Genomic DNA, 23,567 nt, shown 5'->3' with positions numbered 1-23,567 from the left:
GTTCATAGGGTCTTAGGCTCCTGTACATGTATAATACCAAACACAAGGACAAGATCCTGACTGGGATGCATATGTGGGTCTAGGTAGTTCTGCATTATGAGTATTAAATTAAATTCAGTGAATAGCTTTAGATATAGAAACAGACTTAATGTTCATGTTTCCATTATCCATTTACCTTGTATAAACACGGCAACAGGCCTTTTTTTAATTGGTAAAATTGCTGCATTTGCTTTTTCTCTTTACCATCCAATATGAGTACAACTTGCTGTACCTTTTCATAAAATTGCAGTGGTAGATCAGTTTGTTAGCCTAACTGATTATCATTCAAAAGTTATTGCTGTTAACATTCTTTTAACTGTAATGCATCACTTATTTTATTAATTCAAATTTTCCAGAATGTTCCCTTTGCTGTCATGTGTCCAATCCAATGCCCATTGAGGTGAATGAAAAGTAAGGGCTTTGAATGGAAACTTTTATGGGCATTTATTTTTAATGGTGCATGATCTTCATGTTTCTTGCAAAGATAACATGCACATTGTCATTTGATAGTAGCTTATTAAGGTCTTGTCCTGCTATTTATCCATTTATTAATGGACCTACTTTCTCCATAGCTTTTACTCCCCCTAACATATGGTGTACTTAGAAGCCTTTCTTATTTTCCTTAAACTTTTAGCTATCCTTTTTGCCTTTTTATTGCACTTATGTTAGTCTCAAATGATACTATATACTTTATCTCTTTCCCACATTATCTTCTCCAGTAATTTTACTGTAAATCCAAAATAGTGTGTGTGGAGAGGGGTGGGGGGCTGAGTGGGAGATAATTATTTAAGAGACAGAAAGAAAAAAAGAGTGAAGACTTGATAGGTAGGGACCTATCAAGGTAGGGACCTACCAAAATCACAACTGCATGATTATTACAGAAACCACAATTTCAGGTGAGCTCCATGAAAAAATGCAGGCTCTGAACATTTGGCAGGCTTATTGCAACACCCCCCCCCCAAGAAAAAAACAACAACAAACCCCCCAAAAACAAAAACAAACCCAAAACAACAACAACCTTACCAGCAAACAGAAAAATCATGGGAAGTCTGTTAGTCTTGGAGCATGGCAGGGGGGAGGGAGGTGAAAGGGAGGGGGGAAAGGGAAAGTAGGGAGGGTGGAGTGGGAGGGATGCTTGCAGCAGACTTCTCCCCTCTCTCCTCCATGCTGCTTCTGCCTCCCACAGCCTCTGGTCCTTGCCCCCCTTCCTCCCATCTCTCCCTGCCCTGAAGTCTCTACTCCCCACCTGGCCCTCCATCCCCACTTTTTACATTTTCTGTGCACCAGCATCTCCAGGACCCTGATGCAGCCTGGGGCACTGAGCATAGGCCTTGTAGCAGTAGTACAGAGCCAGAACTCCATGTATAGGGTTGGGCTGGAACACATGCTCAATGCCCCAGGTTGCAGTGAGCATGGAACCTCCCCATGTTAAGATCAGAGGCTCCCCCTCATGTTAAACAGGGGGAAAAACCTTGTTTTCTAAACAAATTCATATTGTAAATTCAAGTCCTTCATTTGGGCTGGAGCTACTCAGAGGCTTGCACCCTGTAGCAGTGAAGCCCTGTCCCTGCCTTGCTCCCATCCTGTTCTAGGCCTAGACCCGAGTACCTCAACCCTGCTTATCCTGTTTCATAGTTTCATAGTAGTTTGGAGTCAGAAGGGACCTGATCAGATGATCTAGTCTAACCCCCCGCCACTGGCAGGAGCACACGCTGGGATCACATGGCCCCAGACAGGTGTTCATCCAACTTCTTTTTGAATTTACCCAAGGTAGGAGTGAGGACCACTTCCCTAGGAAGTTGGTTCCAGATCCTACCCACCCTAACAGTGAAATAGTGCCTGTGAAATCTCTAACCTGAACCTATTCTCCAAAAGCTTCTGGCCATTGTTCCTCATCACCCCAGGTGCTGTTGGGGGGAATAGGGCCCTTCCTATTTGCTGCTGATCTCCCCTAATGAGTTTGTAGGAAGCCACCAAATCCCCCCTCAGCCTCTGCTTGCTGAGGCTGAACAGGTTCAGGTCCCTCAGCCTCTCCTCATAGGGCCTGCCCTGTTGCCCTCCAACCAAGCGGGTGAACCTCCTCTGAACCCTCTCAAGGCAGGCCACATCGTTCTTAAAGTGTGGTGCCCAGAACTGTACACAGTACTCCAATTGTGGTCTGACCAATGTCGCATAGAGGGGGAGTATCATCTCTCTGGACCGGCTTGAGATACATCTTTGGATGCACGACAAGTTGTGGTTGGCTTTGCTGGCTGCGGTCTGGCATTGGTGGCTCATGTTCATCTTGGAATCAGTAATGACTCCAAGATCCCTTTCCACCTCTGTGCTCACAAGGGGGGAGCTCCCCAGCCTGTATGTATGCTGTGGATTCTTCCTCCCAAGGTGCAGCACCCTGCATTTATCTACATTGAACCCCATCCTATTACCATCTGCCCACTTCTGTAGTCTGTCTAAATCTAATTGCAGCCTCTCTCTCCCTTCAAGCATGCCTACCTCTCCCCACATGTTGGTGTCATTGGAAAACTTAGACAATGTGTTTTCCACCCCCTTGTCCAAGTCACTGATGAAGATGTTGAACAGTGTAGGCCCCAGGACCAAGCCCCGAGGGACTCCACCATTCACATCCCACCAGGTCCTCCACCTTCCCTGTTCTATGTGGGGATTCCCTGGCTTCTGATCTTTGAGCAGATCTGCAGACATGGATATCATTCAGGATTAAGAATGTGATTCTGATTATCTGGTTTTGGTTCCTTTGGTGAAGCCTTGACCCTTGATCTAGATTCCCCACAGGCTTAGGTGTTTGACTAACATCACACTACAGAAGATTCCTTACAGTCACTCCTATCCTTACAGTTTGAGGGGTCCCAAGGGACCCTTCTCCAGCATCCCCAGGGGAAAGCACTCAAGTGATGGGTTATATGCTGGCAACTTGTGGTCCCAAACCACAAGTTCACGCACACATCAATTCACACACATCAACACAAATATATCCCCTTTCCCTCTCTTTTCTTTTTTTTTTAATTTTGGGTTTCTTTTTGGTTTTGTTTTTAATTACAAGGAAAGATACAACAACTAGGTTCTCTCAGGTTGGAGCACAAGTTGTAACAGGGATAATTTGGAGGGTGACACCAGGAAGTACCATGTGCTTGGAGAATTTTGCAAAAGGCTCCTCATGGCTGCAAGCAGTGGCATGGAGCACATATCACTTCTAAGAAAGATTCTTCCAGTCCAAATGGATTCCCTTTATTATTGCACACAGCTCTATGCATGAAGCAGCCCAACAGAAAGGTCTTGAGAACCCGAATAAAATATTTATACCCTCCATTAATGAGAGACTTCCATTTGGCACAACTGGAAAAGCCTGGTCCAGGGGCCCCTGGAAGATGCTCATAAGGAGAGGGGGTACTGTTAGAAGGCAATCTTTCTTCTCAGCAGGGCCACCTGGCTCCAAATAGCACTGAGATGACTGACTGTAGAGCTGGCTTGACTGAATACAATGCAGAGCCTTTCATTTGAGCTCTGGCTGCTCAAAAGCTCACATGCTGTAGTGCTGCTGTCTTGCTCTGGTTTTAGATCTCAAGTAAGACTTTGCACAAGTGTAAGATGTCAGAACAGAAATAGTTTTTATCTCTACATAAGGTAATGACTAAAGAAAACTGAAAACATGATGGCTTCTTCTTTACAAGCCAAAAGAGCCTCCTTCCTCCTACCCTCTCCCTTAAAAAAAATTTATAACTGAGCTTTGAAAAAAACTTCACAAACTGTTCAGTATTTTGGTTCTTAAATCTCACACTTGGGCAAGGTCTCACTTGAGACATGAAACTTATGAAGGCTTTGCAGTAAAAACCACAGAATTCTAACACTTTCCCCCTTGACTAAAGGCACTAAAACAGTTACAGGCAATAAGTAAATCAGCAGCTGCACCAAGTTACATAAAGTTTTGCAAACTCTGTATTGATTTTTTTTTGTTTTGCTTCCATTTGCAATACACTGGACAGAGGTGAAGCAATCCCCCACAGTATCAACCAACAGAACAATATCTTTGTTACTAACAAATTTTATTTACAAATCTATTTGGATGAACAATGGTACCACAAGCTACATGAAGGTTTTTGGGTATAGAGGGATATTAGTCCTCTTTTCCCCTCCCCCAGCTTGCTTGAAATGGATTCTACAAAATGTGGATACTTTTGAGGTTTTTTTTAATTAACTGAATAAAATAAAGGTTACCAAACAGGTCAAAAAGTAAGGAGTATATCATGTTCAGAACTTGTTTAATTATTTATACATGTAGTCAACTGAAAAAATAATAGATTGTCTTTAAAAATCCTTGTGGACTACCAGCAAAAGAGCTAGTTTGGCCGTATAGCTCTTCTGTGCATGAGCAACATAAAGGTGAAGATACTAGTTAGATTGAATCAAATTTGTTCCTTGCAAACAGTTTTTGCTACAAACAAAAAAGAATTCAAATTCAAATACTTCAAGATCAATATGATGCAATAAATTTTGCACTGTCTTTGTGAATATGCAACCAAATTCTGAAAAAACGGAGACCCAAGTAAATGTGCTCAAATTTCAGGGAAGTCTCAGTGTTAAAATCTGATGCAAAGTAGACACTGAGATCAGTTGGTCAAGAAGTCCCAAAGAAGACAAAATGCAAACAGAAGCAGAGAAAAGTACCATTAACAATTGTGTACAAATTTACTTATTTGTTACACAGATATTATAGTCATGGAGACCCACTAATTACTCTAGGTTGGTGGATTAGAAAAATAGATTAGAAAGACACTATTCTCAAATTGAAGAAACACTTCTTTTCTTAGCGCCTTGTTACATGGCAATTTTGAGCAACTTCTAGAGCTCCTAAGTCTTGGACTGTCCACACATTAACACCTGAAACTGGTTTTTAACACTGGAGACAGGCCTGTGGAGAGCCAAGCACCAGAGAGGGCGCAGAGATAGGCCTGTGGAGAGCCAAGTGCCAGAGACGGCATGAAGACAGGTCTGCAGAGAGCCGAGTGCCAGAGGGTGCAATGATAACTGAAGGCCGAATTAGGCCAAAACCTCATTACAGGGACAGCATTGATATACCACCTTCAAGGCATGGAGTGGTTTTGGAGCTATGCATCTAGCCCATAAGGCTTGGGGTGTCCTACAAGGCACCTGCTTAGAGTGAGACCCATCAAAGGTTCTAAGAACCCACAGGGTTTAGTGGGGTCCATCTGGACTGTGACTGTGCAGCAACTTGAGGGCAGCCTCCCTATATATCATCTAAACCAATAAGATGTGGCAGGCAAGACTAGAAGGTGCCCGGTGGGTGAAGCTGGCACAGTCATGGAGCCCTAAGGGGATCACGGCCATCCCTGGGGATCCCGCACCGTGACAGTTCCCAAAATCCTTTTTGAAATCATTAATCCATACTTGTCTCCTACAAGTTATTCCAGGCCTCCTCTACCTTCAAATTCATAGGATCCTCAATCCAGTTGACTTGGCTAAATGGTTCCCTTTGTACTAATCTTTTTAAAAGGGAATTTAAGTGAATCTGGCTATTATAACTGGAGGGAATTTAAGTGAATCTGGCTATTATAACTGGATCCAAATCATTTTCTACAACCAACTCTCTCTAATTGTCTTCATTCCATAGCTGAGTCCTATCTCTCACAAAGCTTTCTCTCTATTTCTCATATGTTTGTTCCTGGCTTTCTGAGGTGCATATTTTTTCAGTAGCTATTTTTCAAAGCTGTTTTTGGTAGGGATATGGTCACTGATGGATGTGGGACCTGATGAATCAATAGTTTTGAGGCTTAGGACAAAGAGCTTTGGGATGGAAGTGAAGGGAGAAGGAGGGGCCCAGAGCAGGACAAAAATTACATAATTATGTAATTATGACTGCTCATTCCCAGGGTATTGAATACTTACAAGCTGAAACCTCTGCTATTCTTCTGTCTTGAGGACAAATTCACAGGTCTTGAAGTTTTCTCCTAGGACATGAAGAGAGAAAAATAATTGCCAGTGGAGCTGGGGAAAAGGTGTTGTTGTGCACTTATAATACTGACTCTGCAGTAGTGTTTGTGCATATGGATGTGTTTCATTGAAAAAAAAAAAGGAAGCAGACTGTCTCTGGAAAGCCTTCATTTTTTCTCTAGGCTTAGGTTGAGGTTGAGACAGTTGAGACAGCCTTCTGATCTGGGCACAGTTGAGGTTGTGACAGTTGCTAATTCAGGCACAAATTCCTTTTGGTTATGTTGTATATCATTTAGTTTTAATGGTGACTTCTACGAAAATAATGTGTGCTACTCCACACTGGGGTAGTGCAGGCAACAAAATGGCTGGGCATGTAAACCTCCAGTGGTTCTGTACAGATATTGAAGAGACAGGAAGACTAGATCCCTGAGGGATTCCACTTTGGAGTAAAGAATGTATTGCTCACCTTCATCACTCTGTATTGTTTGCTATATCATAAAGAAAATGCTGCCTACTCTCATGAAAAAAAATTCTACTAGCAAAGCCAGGGAAGATCAGATTTTTTTCCAAAGCTGTCTGTCCAGAGGTGATGTGACTCCACCAGATTGTTGTTTAAGACATTAAGTGACATGGCTACCCATGACTGGTATTCGGTGATGCAGTGGCGGAGGAATGAGACCTTAACCTGCACTATCATGCGGACAGTGCGTGATCGCTAGTAGCCTAACCAATCAGAAGTTGCCCCTAGAGCATGACTGGCCGGACCAGCATGCTGAGGCCTCCAGAATGTTCTATCAAGGGGGGACCCTGATTGGCTAGGGAGTCTATAAAGGGGACTGCGCGCCTCAGCGTGGGGTCCCCAGACGCTCCCGAACTCAGGAAGACAGCCTGATCACCTGTCTTGTCTGGACAGACCCCTAGGCCTCTAGCTAGATTCCTAGCATAGGCTACCACAGCTTATAGCTAGACCACGCGCAATCCGGAACGTCCTGTGTGTTGCCCAACTAGGCATTATACTTGTACTGATAGTATTTTCGGCTGCAGTCGACCTTCACAATTACACCTTGCTTGTCACTCGCCGCTACCCATCAGTTGTTCGTTTTTCTACCTGTACCACGTCGTCTGTGTCCACCTGCTACTGTAAATAGTCCTTGTAATTAGTTCCTGTATTCATCAATTTGATTCAACTCGTTAATCATCTTGTTGGTTTGTAAGTAAACTTATGAATTTTCTTCACCTACTAGTTGTTGCGCTTTTTCCCTCTCTCACACTTGGCATCCCCGAGCGTGTCTGGGTTGGGGTTGCTACTCAGTGCCCCACTTGACACGCAACTGAGGCCATTTTCCAAACACCATCCTTGAATTATGGCCCACACTGTCCACAAAATATGTGAAAATAAGCTAATCACATACTCTTCACAAAAACAAAGATTTGTTATCTCTGCGACAAGTGTGTTAGAGGGTACAATGCTCCAAATATTCAAGGGCCTTAGGAGGTCTGTACTTTGAAGATTACATTATTTTATTTCTTTGGTAGGAAAAACAGAGAGATTTATTAATGTAGCAGAGTTAGGTTTCTTGGCTATGTATCTAAACTTATATTTAGTAACATCCTAAAAGTACTGAAATGGCCTTTTTGAAATGCATCTCTTTCTGAGTGACAGAGATCAAATTCTAGATCATTGCCATATAAACAGGTAAAGTAAGGGCCTTGTTTTACCTTAGGCTGTGAGCCATGTGAATGAATGTTGATCAGTGTTAGTGCTAGTTCAAGTTTGGAGTGGTCATATGTTCAGATCAGCAGGGGCATGGAAGAATGAAAAGTTAAAATCTGGCCCCCCTCCCATTCCGGGCTTCCCCGTGTCTCCTGGTCATTACTTAATGTGGCTACCTTTGCTGTCTATTGTCCGGCTGCTGCTCTTCAGACCCAGAGAACAAGAGCTGCGGCACTGGCTGCACAGGAAATTTAACCCTGCCCTGCTTGCTCCCCCTGGGACAGACAGCACGGGCAACCAGAAATAAGCAGGGGGCAGGGGGGCAGGGATCTCAGGTGCTGGGGAGGATGCCAGAGGGGCAGGGGGAGGGGGCAGTGGGCCAGATCCAGGCCAGCAGAGGAGTCACGGGGTAGGTGGGGTGTTTACATTAAGGTGTATCCTAGCCTGGCTGCACCTTACTGTAACAAAAGCTACATAGCATGGATCAGAGATAATCCTGCCCTGGAGTGGCATAACTTTGAGCCATCTAATATGCACCTGTGGAGGTTCTGCCTGGCTCCTAGGGCCCTCTCTCTAGGCAGTTTCTGCCCTTAAAGAAGCAGGCATGCCTTAGTGCCCTGCAACAGGAATAAGCACAATGCCTACAAATAATGGAAAAGAGGACTGAACCTTACAGACAGCTAAAATCTTACAGGTCATAAAGTGTAGGGATAAATTAAGAATAACTAAAACTCAGGCTAAATTACAACTTGAAAATAGAACTGAAAACATAGTAACAAGTTCCTGAGGTACATAAATAGAACAAGGTAGGGCACAACCTATTCAGATGGGTAGATCTGACAATAAATTAGACATGGCATAACAGGGTGGTCCAGTAAGAAGGGTGTGTCAGCCCTGTTAAGGAAAATTAGCTGTGGGGCATTCTGCTAATGAGGCAGTGTCCCACGGGAAGCTTTAGAAACATTCTAATAAGAGCATTTTAACAAAGTATTCCCAAAACTTTGGCTCAAGTGAAATGTTTTCAATAGTAGGGAAAGTCTTAGTGACACTGTAAAAGACTCAAATAAAACAAAATCAGGATATTGGAAGTTCCCAGAAGACAGAGCAAAGGTAGGGAGAGGATAATCGGAACATGGTAGAAATCTTGCCCAGGAAAAGGAGGCTGGGAATGTTGCTGTGATTTTGACAAGTTTGTCAGATAAGGGAAAAGATATACTGGCCAGGAGCTAGAGTTTGAATGGGTGGAGTGGTTAGAGTGCCTTGAGACTGACAGATAGTTGGTAGCATATTACATATGGCTTAAAAATCAAATGATTAATTTACCTCAGTTTTCAATACGCAGGGGGGAACAGAGATAATGGATAATGGGATTAATGGTTGGAAATGGAAATTACTGTATCTGAAGAGAAGCCAGACTGGAGAATCTTATGCCATTTGAGTCAAGAAGAAGGGATTAGTTAATCTCATTTTCAGAATTTTGAAATAACCGACTTATGAAATTGCAGGCTCTGTAGCAAGTATTTTTGGGTTGGTGCATAATGATCAGAGATAGTAAATATACAGCTTATATTTAAGAATGGGAAAAATATTATTATTTTTTTCACCATAGTTCCCTTAAACTGATTTAAATATTATGCGATGTTTAAGTCAGAAATAATAAGTAGAAGTACATGGCAGAGGGGCAACCAACATGGGTTTATAGCGGGCAGGTCCTGCCTGACTAACTTAGTTTCTTTTTACTACAAGGCCACCAAATATTTAGATGCAGGAGTTGAGGTGGATGTTATCTATCTGGACTTCAAGAAGGCCTTTGATATGGTATCCCATACCATCCTCATAAATAAACTCAGGAGATTTGCCTTGGATGATTATACGGTAGACCGGGTAGCAAACTCACTCAAGGGTCACACTCAGAGAGTGGTGGTGGATGAGCCAGTGTCAGCCTGGAAAGATGTGTGCAGTGGAGTCCCTCAGGGCTCAGTTCTGGGACCGATGCTGTTCAACATCTTCATCAGTGATCTGGATGAGGGGGTGGGAAGCACCCTGTCCAAATTCATGGATAACACAAAATGATGGGGTGCAGCTAACACCCTGGAGAGGAGGAACTGGATCTAGGCTGACCTAGACAGGTGGGGGAAGTGGGAAGAGAGCAACTGGATGCAATTAAATAAGGACAAGTGTAAGGTGCTACACCTAGGGAGAAAGAACTGCCATCATACCTATAGGCTGGGGGGCGACCTTCTCGGCACCACTGAGGCAGAAAGAGATCTTGGAGTCACTATAACTCCAGGATGAATATGAGTTGTCAATGTGATTAAGTAGTTGGCAGAGCCAATTGCACCTTGTCATGCATCCGTAGGTGCTTCACAAATAGGTCCAGGGAGGTGATTCTCCCTCTCTATGTGGCATTGGTCAGGCCACAGCTGGAGTACTGTGTCCAGTTCTGGATGCCACAATTCAAGTGGGATGCAAACAACCTGGAGAGGGTCCAAAGAAGAGCCACTTGTCTGATTAGTGGCCTGCAGGGGAGGCCCTATGAAGAAAGGCTAAGGGACCTTAACCTCTTCAGCCTCTCCAAGAGAAAGCTGAGAGGGGACCTAGTGGTGGCATACAAATTCATAAGGGGAGAGCAACAAGAAGTAGGAGATTATCTGTTTACCAGGGCACCTCCTGGAATAACAAGGAACAATGGCCATAAGCTACTGGAAAGAATGTTTAGACATTAGAAAATAGTTCTTCATGGTCAGGGTTGCCAGGATCTGGGATGGGCTTCCAAGGAAGGTGGTGCTCCTTGGGAGTCTTCAAGAGGAGACTGGACAGGCACCTGGCTGGGATCACATGGATCCCAGGTTTGGTGACTCTTTTCTTGCCTGCCAGGAGCAGGGGATCAGACTAGATGGCCCGCTGAGGTCCCTTCCGACCCTAGAATCTATGAATCTATGGCAAATGAAATTAAGTAGAATGGGTGTTTACCAAGTCTGGGCCATGCTACACTACACCATTATCTTTCATCGATAAGTAATTTTTCTTGGCAAACAAAAATTGTAGCTCTTATTTACCTGAACTTCATTAAGAAAAGGTCATACAGTGTTCCATTGGAGATTATCAGTTCAGATGTTGAGATGGCAATTAAAAAAATGACAAAGTGGGTAATGCAAAGGCTAAAGTGGAGGCTGCAATAGGTAATGTTGAAAGAAGTCCTCAAGAAATGGGTTTCAGAACTGATCTAATTTAATATTGTTATTAATATTGCTGGCTTCCCTAAGCAGGAGCATTCTAAAAAAGTACTTCCAATACCTTGGGTCAAGTATTTTTAATAGTAGGGAAAGTCTTAATGGCACTGTACAAAGCTCAAGTAAAAAAAAATTAGGAGTTCACAGAGGATCAGGATATCAGACAAAGAACTGGGTGACCTTGAGGACTACAGTAATAGGAACTGGATTAAATTCATTAGTACTGAATACAAAGAAAACACAAGAATTTCTGATATAAGCCAGGTTTTCATCATTTGGAAAAAAATAAGGAAGAGAAGATTCTAAATTCACTAGCTTATTTCAAGCTGACCATAAGCTGACAATATAAAGTGTTTATGAAAAATAAGGCATATGTCATTCTAGGATACATAAGGTGAAATATTTCTGATAGCAATAGGAAAGTCTTAGCAAAATTGTTCAAAGCCCAAGTGAGACCTCGTCTGGAACAATTCTAGCCATCCACAATTAAGAAAGATGTATACAAACAAACAGGTACAAAAAAAATGACTACTGGGATAATTGAGTATGGAGATTTTATTGTATCAGAGAAGACTATAAGAGTTTAGCTTAGTTAGCCTAACAAAATGAGGATGGAGAGGAGATATGACTACTGACTCTAAATACAAGAAGGGATAAACATCTAGGAGGAAAACCACTCTTTAACCTAACAGGTAATGTTACCACATAGGCAAGTGAGAACAAACTACCTATGATAAATAGATTAAAAATGAGATTTCTAACCATTGGGTGATTCTGAAACAGCTTGCTAATAGTGGAGGCAAAAAACCTACCAGGTTCTGCAATGAAGGCTGATACAGGATCCCTCAGTGGCTTCCTTCCACCCATCTAGCCAAATACAAGCCTTACAGATTTAAAATAGCAACATAAAATGCAACACAAATCACTTATCTTCATTGTAAAACTTCCTGTAGGGCTTCCTTTACTGCAGGTTCTGTGGAGCAACTTCTCTGAGCCTGGCAAGAGCCAACTGAAGCTCCATCAGTGAGTCTGGGCTTATAAGGCTCTTGACCCCTCTTCTGTCCACCTGACCTGCCTCTTTTCCAGTGAGCTGCGAGAACTTTTTCATAGCTCTCATTAGCAGAATCCTTAGGTGAGCCACAATTAAGGTGCCCACCTTTTTCAAAATGCAAAACGGGACACCAAGCCTTCCTGCCCCACTCTGCCCTCCTGTGCCAGGTCCCACCTACTGGACCACAGTGGCCCTAGGGGGAGAGCAGCACGGTGGGGAGCCTTGAGCCAACAGCAAGCAACCTGCATCTGCCCCCGCCTCATACACAAATCTCGGGAAACACACGCTCCCCCATACGCTCCTCCCTAGGAATGTGTGTAGCAGCTTGGAGCCAGCTCCCGCTGCTGCTCTCCAGATGAGCTGCCTGTGGCTCTGTCCTGCTCTACACCTGGGCCTCATGTCTATGCATTCCTGCCCTGGGACCCATAAACCACACTGGCTAAGCAGCAGTCCCAGCCCCAGCCAAAAACTCTGCCCCACTCCCTCCTTCACTATGGGGACCTCAATTTGTACTCCACACCCCCTCCTGCATCACCTATGTCCTTTCACCTCACTTCACATAGATTTACCTACAGGGGGACCTGCTCTGCACCACTGCCTGGCTGCATTGCTGGCCACCTGTAAGTTTGCATGCACACACATGCACGTGATGTCCCCTGAGTCCTGCTCCCCCCAGCCACAAGCAGCCCCTTGCAGGTTGGAAATCTGCCAACCTGCAAGGGGAAACCAGTGGTTTCCTACATTTTTCTCCTTTAAAAGAGAAAATACATGTTTTTTTTCCACGGCAAACAAAAAAGCCAGATCCATGTACATGATACCGGGGTGATAGCTGCTATGGTTTGATTGTGTTGAGGGAAATACAGGATAAATGCTGTCCTGGAGTCATTTGGCCCAGAACCAGGATGTGATGTTTATATTTCAGGACTGTTTTGCCCAATTAGGGATGAGTGGTCACCCTAGCTGCAATCATTTAACTGTGGTCTGTTGATTGTGGCCTGGAGTCCTACAGCTTCTAGGCTCTGCTGTCTGGTCACACTCCCAGTACCCAGGGCAGCAGCTTCCCCAAGAATGTTTGTATTCACAGAAGCTCCTATAGCATCCTGGACCCTGACTATGACTTTCACTGAGCCCTGGAGTCTGGCAGCTATTCTTCACAAAGCTCCAGGCTGAACTCTGAAGCCTGGAAGTGGCTCTTAAAAGGCTCTGGCCCAGAGTAGGCAGACAGGGGTCTTCTTACAGGCACCCCATCTCTCTTTGGCCCTGTCCTCCTCAGTAACAGGGTAGGAACCCCTTGTGTCCTGCTCCCCTCAACCCTACCATATCTCTTACATTCCTATGTTCCTATGCATCTCTAGAGCTACTGCACTAATGTAGAAACTGACAGCTTTCAGACCACAAAATGCAACTGTCCTTCACAATTAAACTTTATCATCATAGTCATGTTAAAAGATATATCCCAAACAGGTATTATATATCAGGCAAAGAAAGTGCTATCAAGTCCATTATGGGCATTGCTAGGATGATCTCTTTACTTGGGAAGTAATTATACACTATTATATTTAAAGAATCCAACCATAAGAGATTGAAATACAGAGAACACATACATATGACAACATATACTTGGGGAATTTCCTTGCATTGATTTATTATTTTGGAGGTTTCTGGGAGCTCCTCATTATACAAGTTAGAAGATGCATGAAGGTCTAGGTTATGTAACTAAAGGCAGAATTAAGTTAAAAAATCTCAGGAAGGAGAAATTTTGCTCAAAGCAAGGTTAGTAAGAATTGCAGTAAGCAAAGCTTTTTCCCCATGGAGAAAATCTTGAAAATGAGCCAGCTTAAGTGGGCATATACCAACTGTTAGGACTGAAAAGAATGTGCTTCTGGGCCATACTTCTGCATTAGATGCCTTGCAGGAAGAATTGGATTAGTACTATGGCTTCCCTGTACCTAGTATTGTGCTAATAGTAGGCTGGAATCCCTGAAAATTCAGAGCCGGGTAAGCTAGAGAAAATATTTCTTCACAGACCTGCCTGACATGGAAAGCCTGGGACCATGGGATGTGATAGCTCCCTATTTATCAGTATGCTTTGTTTACAGTCCTACAGCCTTTCAGACAGCTTTCAATCAAAATGACAGTGCTTCTATCTAAGCCAATTTGAATTTTCTAGTAAGATTGTGTCAGACAAAGTACGAAGTACTATAGTTCAGATCAAGGGCTAGAACCTTAGGATATGAAGCAAATTAAGTTGCACTAAAATTACATCAGCTGAAGCTCTAAGTAATAGCCTCTAACCTTAAAACAAAAGATGATTTAATGTGACTAGTGGGCCACGTCCAGATGAGCATGGATGTATGGTATGTGGTGCCACAGACCCAGCTGTGGCACCACACTGCACATGCAGGCATTTCCCATGCTACATTTTCTGATCGCAGGAGATCCCAGGGTAAAAAAGACCCTCGCAGAAAAAAAGTGTGGTGGCGCATGTGGCTGCAGTGCATGCTGCCCAAAACCAGAGCCTGACCTGCTGGAGGCATGCCCTGGCTAGCAGCCAGGCTCCAAGCTGCAGGATTGCCACAGCTGAAGTTTCCCCAGCTCCCAGGACTTCAGGTAAGTCTGCTGGGGCCAGTAAAATTGCTGGCCCCAGCCTCCCCTCCCCTGCCCAGGGTAATCTGCTGTGCACCAGAGGGCATATGGCATGGGTGTTCCCTGGGTACAAGTAGCAATGGCACAAGGTGTGCCACTCCTTGTTCCCAGGAAACCAAATGTCCATGCTTGTCTGGACGTGGCCATGGTGGTGACAAATACTGTAATAAAGGGACAAAGTAAAAAAAGCTAATAGTTACAGCCAGAAGCATCCAACTATTCAGTTTAAATTCATGTATATCTGGATTCTTTCATTAATTTTATTCTAGTTGTTGATTCATTCTTGTGGATATTGCAGAACAAACCTTAAGAAGGTACTTCTATACAGATAGAGAAGACAGATGTTTGCTCAATATATATGCTAAGCACATAAAAAACACTTTAAAGCTCAATAAGTCTGAAAGATCTAGGCTAGCATAAGATTGTCTACCCCTTCCCACCTGAAGATGCTCAAATACTACTATTACTATGTAGAAAATACATATTGACTATATCATCTAATGTTTAACACTCTAGGTACACTTCTTAGAACTCCCAGGGCTTCTGAAGAATGTACATAGGTGTTTCCTGATGAGAGAATTTGCAATTCATTTGTTTGCAGGAAAATATTCCAAGAAAAAGCTGAGATAACTTAAGTAGTTTTAGGATCAAGTGTTAACATCTAACAAAACATACAAATTGCTGTCTGAGGCTTCTGCGGTCATTCCTTAATATAGGTCTGCTATCAGCTTCTTTTATTATGTTTTCTACTGGGTTGTTTAGGGACAATCTTTCTAAAGATGTAATGGATAAGAAAATAAAGGGGAATTTAGAATGTTCATCTTGGGTACCCTGCCAGCATAATGCCTCAATGAATTCAACATGTGATGAGTTAGATTTTATACCTTGGAAATAACTTCACTGAAAAATACCTTTCTGCAATAATGTCCAGCATCTCTCTCTTTCTCTCTCGATATAGATATATAAACTGTTATTGTATCTTTATTCTAGGATACTCTAGCCAACCAGTGCTAAAAATCAAGTGATTCTCCACTGCTACAAAAAACAAACTAACTAATAAAAATGTATATTCTATATACTTACAGGGATACAAGTTCTACAACATCTCAAAGGCTAAGTATAGACAGTCAACAAGCCTCAGGCTGAATTAATTTAATCTTCACAGGTTAGTCTAAATTGTGTAGATTGAACCAATAAGCAAGTAAGCAGACATTCACTTTTGGTTCCAGAAATACAGCCATAAGCCCATAGGAGCCCAGGCCAGAAGATTGGGGGCACTAGAGCATGCCTCCTTGTTTGGCTAGAGCAGACAGCTTGGGCCAAGGCTAGTCCCCACCACCCTGTGAGGAGGGGTTTGTGGGGGAGGTACAATGCATCCTGGGATGCTGGGGAACTATGAGTTAATTTGAATCTGGAGTGATCTGGGACAGAAGTTCAATAAACCAATTAAACCTAAATCTGTTACGTCTGATACTACAGCTGTCCAGGTTGATCTTAAACCTATTTAGGATATTTTGAAAGCCTAAATATTCAAAATATTTAGTGTCCAGTAAGCTTCCATTGTGTTAAAGATTTGAGCCAGCCTCTGAGCACTTATACTTGTTTGTGTGTAATTTCTGTCCCAAGGGTCAACAGGTTTATTCAATGCAAGAGGTTTAAAAATGTTTTGTTTATTTTGTTTTTGTTTTGTTTTGTTTTTTTAAAATAGCATGGTCTCAATGAACCTAATGAAGTCTACATACCCTGAATACAACTTCTACAAGATTTCACATTGAGAAATTGAAACACTTTTTTTTTTTGCCCATCACTTGCATGACAAACCTTCATAAATGCTAAGTGCAGACATTTGTGGAGGTTAGAGGGATTTTAGATCATTTAAAAAATGGCCACCCAATCTAGTTTATTTCACCCAGGTGTGAACCTTACACTTAGACCTGGTTTCAGGGATCAGAAATCAATCTAAACATGCAACTGTACAGAAGTTCTGCATACAAAGACCAGTCTAAAAATGGTAGAACCTGGTCTAAGATAGACTTGGATTGATGTACACTCAAACTTAATCAAAATTGGTTAGACCAGTGTAGTTCATAGACCCAACTCTGAAAAGTGGTTTGTACATTCAAACAAGTACCTAACCTCATCACCAGAACTGAAGCCAACTTCCTACAGTTCAAAACACAAAACCTGCCAACTATCTCCAGTACCCCCACAAACTGCGCACCAGAATCTATCAAAGACAACAAAACCCAAGTACCTGTGGGGGGCACATTCCTCATGAAAAAAAACACTCTGTCTTCAGTCTCTCAGGCCTGATTCTGAGAGGGAAGAAATTACAATGCAAACACTTTTCAGAGCTGGTCCTATGAACTGCACTTCATCAGCCTCCTAGGTAATAGGTACAGAAACTCATGGACTCAATATACACAGTGGAATTCTGGCACGCTGAGACCTGCTGGACATCTGACACCCCAGGCACCTCTGCACTTTTACCTGCACTACTACATCCCCCTTTCCCCGCCTGTCCCTCACCCTGTGATGCCTCCATGTCCATTTTCACTGACTGGCTTTCTTGCCTGCATTGCGGGCCAGGCCAGCCTCTGGTTTCTACGCTATTCCTTCCATCCAGGACCAACTGCAGGTACTTCCTCAGCCTGACAAAGGAGTTTTCAACCTGAAAGCTGGCATCCCGGGCAGCTACGCTGAGCTCACTGGGAGCCTCACAACTGCACTGCAACCAGCAAGCATCAGGCCTGTCAAAGATATGACAGGTCTGGGCATTCCCCAGCTAGGACTTTGTGTGTGCATGCATTAGCTGGAGGTTATGGCACCTCCTACCTGCCTTTCACCGGGAATCATTGGAATCATTTATGGGACTGCTGCACTGCCAGCAGTCCCACCAGGCCTCCCTACCCTGGCAGGGTACAGTTTTAGTGGTCACGCCCAGGACCTGGGGCCTCCTCCTTCCCCATAGCCCCAATTCCATACCTCCAAAATCGTCCTGGCAGGGGAATAAGCTCAGCAGAGACATGTTCTTCCCCTGCTGGCTGGTGATGCAGTTAGTGCCCCCTCCAGCTGAGAGCAGGAAATTACTTGGCTTTTAAAAAACTCAAAAGAGGAAATTGGTGTACACGGAATGAGGAGGGTGGCACTCGGTCTGCCAGCAGGTGTAGCTTGGGGAACCCCAGCAGTGGGAGGTTCACCTTCAGGAACACCAGCTGCTCCACCAAAGCAGGATCCAAGCAGGTACAGTGGAGTGTCACATCCCCAGCAATACTGAATGCCCTCTTGCTTGGAACACTGGTGGGTGGACAGGACAGGTGTTGCCGGGCAACCGTGGCCAGATTCTGCTACATCTGCCTGCAGCTTCCCCAGTGGCAGTCCAGTGGCTCCATATCCTCAGTGAGATGGGTAGCCACCGAAGCCTCAGCACTACCTTCCCGAGGCTGCGGTCTGGTGCATTTGGACCCCAGCATAGAAGCCATGCCCATGGCCCACATTGGCAGTGGCTGGTGTGGAGGAGACTGGCTGGTGCTGATGCTGGCACCAGTGCTGGTTCTGGGAGTGCTAGCACAGGAAAGTGGATCCCCCTCTTCCACATCCCCTTGCCTCTGCACTTTGGGCTCCCTGACTTTGTTGACCAGCACCTGTGTCCAGTGATGGAGGGTTTTGGTGCTGTCAGTGCACAGGCTCCCCTTCACCTTCAGGTCGCACATGCCTGCCATCATGTAGACTGTACTGGACCACAAGGGATCCAGACATCTCCTGATGCCCTCCTTCAGCTGCCTCACCAGTGCCTGCATGTCTGGTGACAGCGGCCTACCCGAGACAGGAACATTGATCCCCTGGAACTTCTCCATTTGGTTCTCCAGTTCCCTCATTAGGGGGATCACCTGGCTGAGGAGGGCATCCCCAGAGCTAAGGGTCTTGGTGGCCTCGAGGAAGGGCTTGAGGACCACCAAGATCTGGGAGATAGTACCCCACTGAGCTCTGTTCAGGGGGCCACTGATCTGAATTCTCCTCAAGCAAGGCCATCTTATGGATGGCCTTCTGTTCTCCACCAACATTTCAAGCATCAGGTATGTGAAGTTCCACCGAGTGTCCACATCTTGCATGATTTTGGGCTGTGGGATGCTCAACTCTGCCTGTTTCTGCTGCAGCATCTTGCCCCGCTTGATGCTGCGCTGGAAGTAGCCTGCCACCTTCCTGCATTTCAAAATCACCTGGCTTGTAGCAGTAGTGGTGGTGGTGCTGTCACCAGCAGCCCTGTCCCGCTCCAAGGCATGCCTCACTACTAGGTGCAGCCTGTGTGCCACACCAAGAATGCAAACAAAATTGGCATCACAGACAGCCTTCACCATATTGGCCCTGTTGTCAGTGACCATGAACCTGAGGGTGAGCTCAGCCTCCCCAGTGAGCCACCCCTGCACCATGCAGTTCATGGACTCCATGATCTCCCTTGCCATGTGGGGCTCATCCAGCACCTCAGCTTGCAGTACAGCCCGCTGATGGCCTGACTGATCACAACAGTACCCTGTGAGGGGGAGGTAGGCATGATCACCACCCCAGCTGCTCCATATGTCAGAGGTGAAGTGCAAGGCTACCTGCGGCCCTGCCTTGTGCAGCTCCTCCCTCAAATAGAAGCCTCATACAGGGAGGGCATGACCATCTTGCTAAAGGTGGTGCACGCGGGCACTTTGTAAGATGGTGTCAGAAGTGCTACGAACCATCTGAACACTGGCCGCTCAACTAGGGAGAAGGGCTGGCTATCCAGAGCAAGCATCTTCCCAGTGCTCTGGGTGATCTCGCTTGTCTTGGGAACGCGCCCCCTTTTCTATCCACCTTTTGCCCACTGGTCCAGGGTGGTCTGCCTCTCCTTTTGGGGGAAGGGGGGTTTGGAATGAGGGGGTGACTTCCCTTTCATCACACTTGCACTGGTGTCAGACTGAACAGGAAGAAGGGCAAGGGGGTGCTGCCTCCTCAGATGCAGCAACATCGCTGTGGTGGAAAAGTGTCTTACATCCTTGCCACAGCTCATGTGCCTTTGGCAGTGCTGGCAGATGGCAAACCTGGGATCATCTGCCACCTCAAAATGCTCCCACACTACACTACTCCCCTGCTTCTGGGTTGAGGGTGAGGATCCTGCCTTAACCCATTCCTCAGCAGGCTTAGGCTCAACAGCAAGAGGAGCTGCCTCAGCTGAACCACTTGCATCCACAACCTCAGCCTCCTCTGAGGTGCTGCTTTTCTGAGGAGACCTGGGTCTAGGGTAAATTTGAAGGGTGTGGAGCACAATCTCTGATTCCACCTCAGTCCCCAGAATTGCTTGAGCCAGTGCACTCAGCATCCCTGGTTCCAGCTCCAGCTCTTCCTCTGACAGTGGAAGCCTCACGCTGAGATAACATTGAGGTAGAGGAAACAGTGATTCCACTGCTGATGCCTACTTCTGGACTGAGGGGAGGTGGTGCAGGTGCAGGGACATCAGGTGCAGACACTGCTCCCACCTCCTTGCTTCCACTGGCAGCACTGATGTCATGGCTGCTTGGGAAGAGAATGCATCTGTGTTTGGGCAGGGAGTGCACGCCGGGGGGGGGGGGGCGGGGGTGGAGCTTGCAGCTGTAGCTGTCCCCCTACCCCATCTTCCTCCTCTACCAGAAGACCTGGAATCTGCCTTTCCAGCATGCTTCATATTAATCTTTCCTGTTCTGCAAAAGGTCTCTGTGTGTGTGTCACTCCTTTTGTGTTGTGTGCTTTATTCCCTCTGTTGCATGTGTACACTGGCCTCTTCTTTGATTGTTTTCTTCAGTGTTAACAGCTATGTAAAAAATGTGTGATGTCTGTCTGTCTTCTTCTCCTATGAATATCTGATTTTTCTTCTTTATATTCTGTGTGTGTGTGCATGCGTGTGTGCAGTCTGTGTGCCTTGCTGCACAGTGATGGATCACCCTGGCAGAGAAAACACAGCTTTCTTTTTTCAAAGTTTGCAGAAAAAAAGAGCAAATATAAATTGAAATAAATGAATTGAATAGAATTAAGAGATGCTAAGCTAAGCTAAGATAGGCTAAATCCTACCCAATCCTTTCTAACAACAAAAAGGAGCAGGCAAGTTCAACTACTGAGTAAAGCAAGCAAGCTGAGATGCCTGAGTCTGAGGGTACCTTTCTCACGCAGTTCCTGAGAGGGAACAAGCTAGCAAAAGGCGCAGCATGCCTCCAAACAGAGCCTTTTATGCTGTTTCTAAGTTCCTCCCCACAGATGCTGTCATTGGAAAGGCAGCCAGAGAGAAATCCTTCTCACTGGCCACCTACACGTCAGTCTTCGCCCCCCCCTCCCCCCCGCTCCCCTTCCCCCCCAATTCTCCCTCCCTCTGCCATTCTCCCTCCCTCTTCTAACTTTCACTTTCACCGTCCAAAGCATCTGAAGCATCCTAAGCTTTTCTGAAGCTTCGAACCACTTTGGACAGCTTGAATGAGCCAGCACTTTGCTCTGGGCATACTGCTTCAGATGCCAAAGTGTCCAAAGTGGCCCTGGATCCAAAGCGTGATCCGAAGCCTCGCACAGCCCTAATAGAAACATGCTGCTGCATTATTGAGTTAGATGGGAGGAAGACGCGTACAGTTATTATGAAGCTTGCTTACCCCAGAGAAGCCAGCAAGCAAAACTTTAAAGAAATTGTGAAAAACATTCAAGAGCAAGTGGCACCTAAGTCATTGATTATGGCAGAAATAATATGGATTTAGGTTCCATAAGAAAAATCAACTTGAAGGTGAATGTATTTCCTATTTTATGATCAAGTTACAGAAATTGTCAGGACATTGCATTTTAAGGATGGATTTAATGAGGCCCGCAGAGACGCATTTGTGTGTAGGCTGCTTAATGAAGCATACAAAGGAAACTCCTAGCAGAGGGAGACCTCACCTTTAAACATCCTGTTCATACTGGAATAGCTTTGGCAACTGCAGCAAAGGATGCCATAGAATTGCACGGAGGAGTGCCTATAGCAATAAGAATCAATGGGTTATTAAATATGCTACAGAAGAACCAGTATAGGCAGCAGCCTGATGGGTCCTATTGTCTCAGAAAAAGGTCTCAGACCCCAGCTAATTGATTGTTTAAGAAACTGTGCTGCTGAAGTTGTAGTAAAAAAGGACATGAGTACCTGAGTAACATGCCATGCTAAGAGAAATAAAGAAAAGAATAAGCAAAGGTATAGGAAAGGCAATAATAAGGTATATGTTAAAGATAGGGGCAGTAGTGACATTCATGGTGAGAGCAGAGTAGCTAGTCTGGGCCTATAGCATATGAACTGACCCCAGCAGTCTTTCCTGCCCAAGTGCAGGGGGGTTGGACCCAATGATGTGTAAGGTCCCTTCCAGCCCCTAAAAACTATGAAAATATGAAACTGTGATAAATCAGTCATCTGGCTTACATCCTAGGTTGCTGGGGAAACCCCTAAAATGGAGTTGGATACAGGTTCTGCAGCGTCTGTTATCTCACATTCTATGCGGGGGAATCCTTTTAAAAATATGAAGTTAAAGAAAGGCACCACTGGTGTTAAAAACATACACAAGAGAGAATTTCATGCCAAAAGGGGTGATGTCAGTGCCAGGAGAATATAATGATAAGCAGCACCTCATGGAATGACATGATATTAACTATTTGCAACCCCACCTGCTCTGTGGGGCTGTAATTAATTCCATGTATCTAATTCCTGGCTCAATCACCCTTCACCTGAAGAAGGGTGATTGTGCTCTACAGCTCACTAAGAACTTTTTTCCAACTACTCAGTTGGTCTAATAAAAGGTATCACATCTATTCAAAGAACTTGCCTGCTGAAGAACATGTGAGAAATTTGAAGAGAGTATTAGAAGATCTAGAAGAATATAGGTTGTGAGCAAATAATAAAAAGTGTGAATTTTTCAAAGAGTCCGTTTCTTATTGTGGTCATGTTATTGATGCACAGGGCCTCCATAAATCTCAAGAGAAGATTAACACAGTTCTGGAAGCCCCAAAGCCAAAAAATGTGTTGCCATTTAGATCTTTTTTAGGATTTATTAATAATTATAGTAGATTTGTACCAAACCAAGCAACTGTATTGTATCCTTCAAATTGTTTGCTGCAAACAAATCACAGATGGGTTTGGTCACATGAGTGCCATATAGAAAGCTTTCCTAGAAGCAAAAAGGCTGGTCACATCAGATAGGATACTTATTCACTTTAACCCACCCTTTCCTATCCATTTAGCATGTAATGCATCCTCACATTGTATTGGGGCTGTTGCATTGTATACTGTGACCAATTGTACTGAATGACTCATAGAATTTGCATCATGATCACTTACAGCAGCAGACTAATTATGTAGATAGACAAATAAACTTTACGTATGACAGAGTTAAGAAAATTAACCTATACCTATATGGGAAAAAATTTACATTGGTCACAGATCACCAACCCTTAGTTTCAGTTCTCCATCCTAAGAAAGGAGTGTCCGGGACAAGTGCAGCATGCATGCAACATTAGGCTCTCTTTTAAGCCAGTTACAGTTATGACACCGAATGGAAAAGAAGGAAATATTGACGGACTCTCTTGTTTTCCAGGGAAAGACATTTTATAGTACAATCTGCTAAAATTGCTAACTTATTTGAGCTTACATCAGTAAATAGTAGTATGATTGGGCAAGAAACCAAGAAAAATCCCACACTAGCCCAGCTGAAGTCACCATGAAAGGTTGGAAATATACAGACAATTTAGCACCTTCTTATGCATACAAAGATAAATTTACTATACATCAAGAGCATATCATGTGGGGGATTTGTGTTATGCCTAATACATTTTGCACAAGAATTTTAGAAGAGCTGCATGTAGGTCACCTAGGAGTTATAAAAATGAAGGTATTAGCCAGAGGCTTTGCTGGTGTCCAGGT

General features: G+C 44.4%; 1 long non-coding RNA gene across 1 annotated transcript in view; it reads right to left on the bottom strand.

Annotated features, from left to right (window-relative positions):
- Positions 1 to 23,567, bottom strand: part of LOC132249130 (uncharacterized) — a 170,565-nt gene that overhangs the window by 82,186 nt on the left and 64,812 nt on the right. The window contains exon 3 of the long non-coding RNA XR_009460530.1: positions 5,959 to 6,020. This is a non-coding gene — a long non-coding RNA (uncharacterized LOC132249130). The remainder of the gene's footprint in view (positions 1 to 5,958; positions 6,021 to 23,567) is intronic.

Source organism: Alligator mississippiensis, chromosome 3, assembly GCF_030867095.1.
Source record: "Alligator mississippiensis isolate rAllMis1 chromosome 3, rAllMis1, whole genome shotgun sequence".
NCBI classification, from domain to species: Eukaryota; Metazoa; Chordata; order Crocodylia; family Alligatoridae; genus Alligator; species Alligator mississippiensis.
This window is presented reverse-complemented; position numbering and strand designations above follow the sequence as displayed.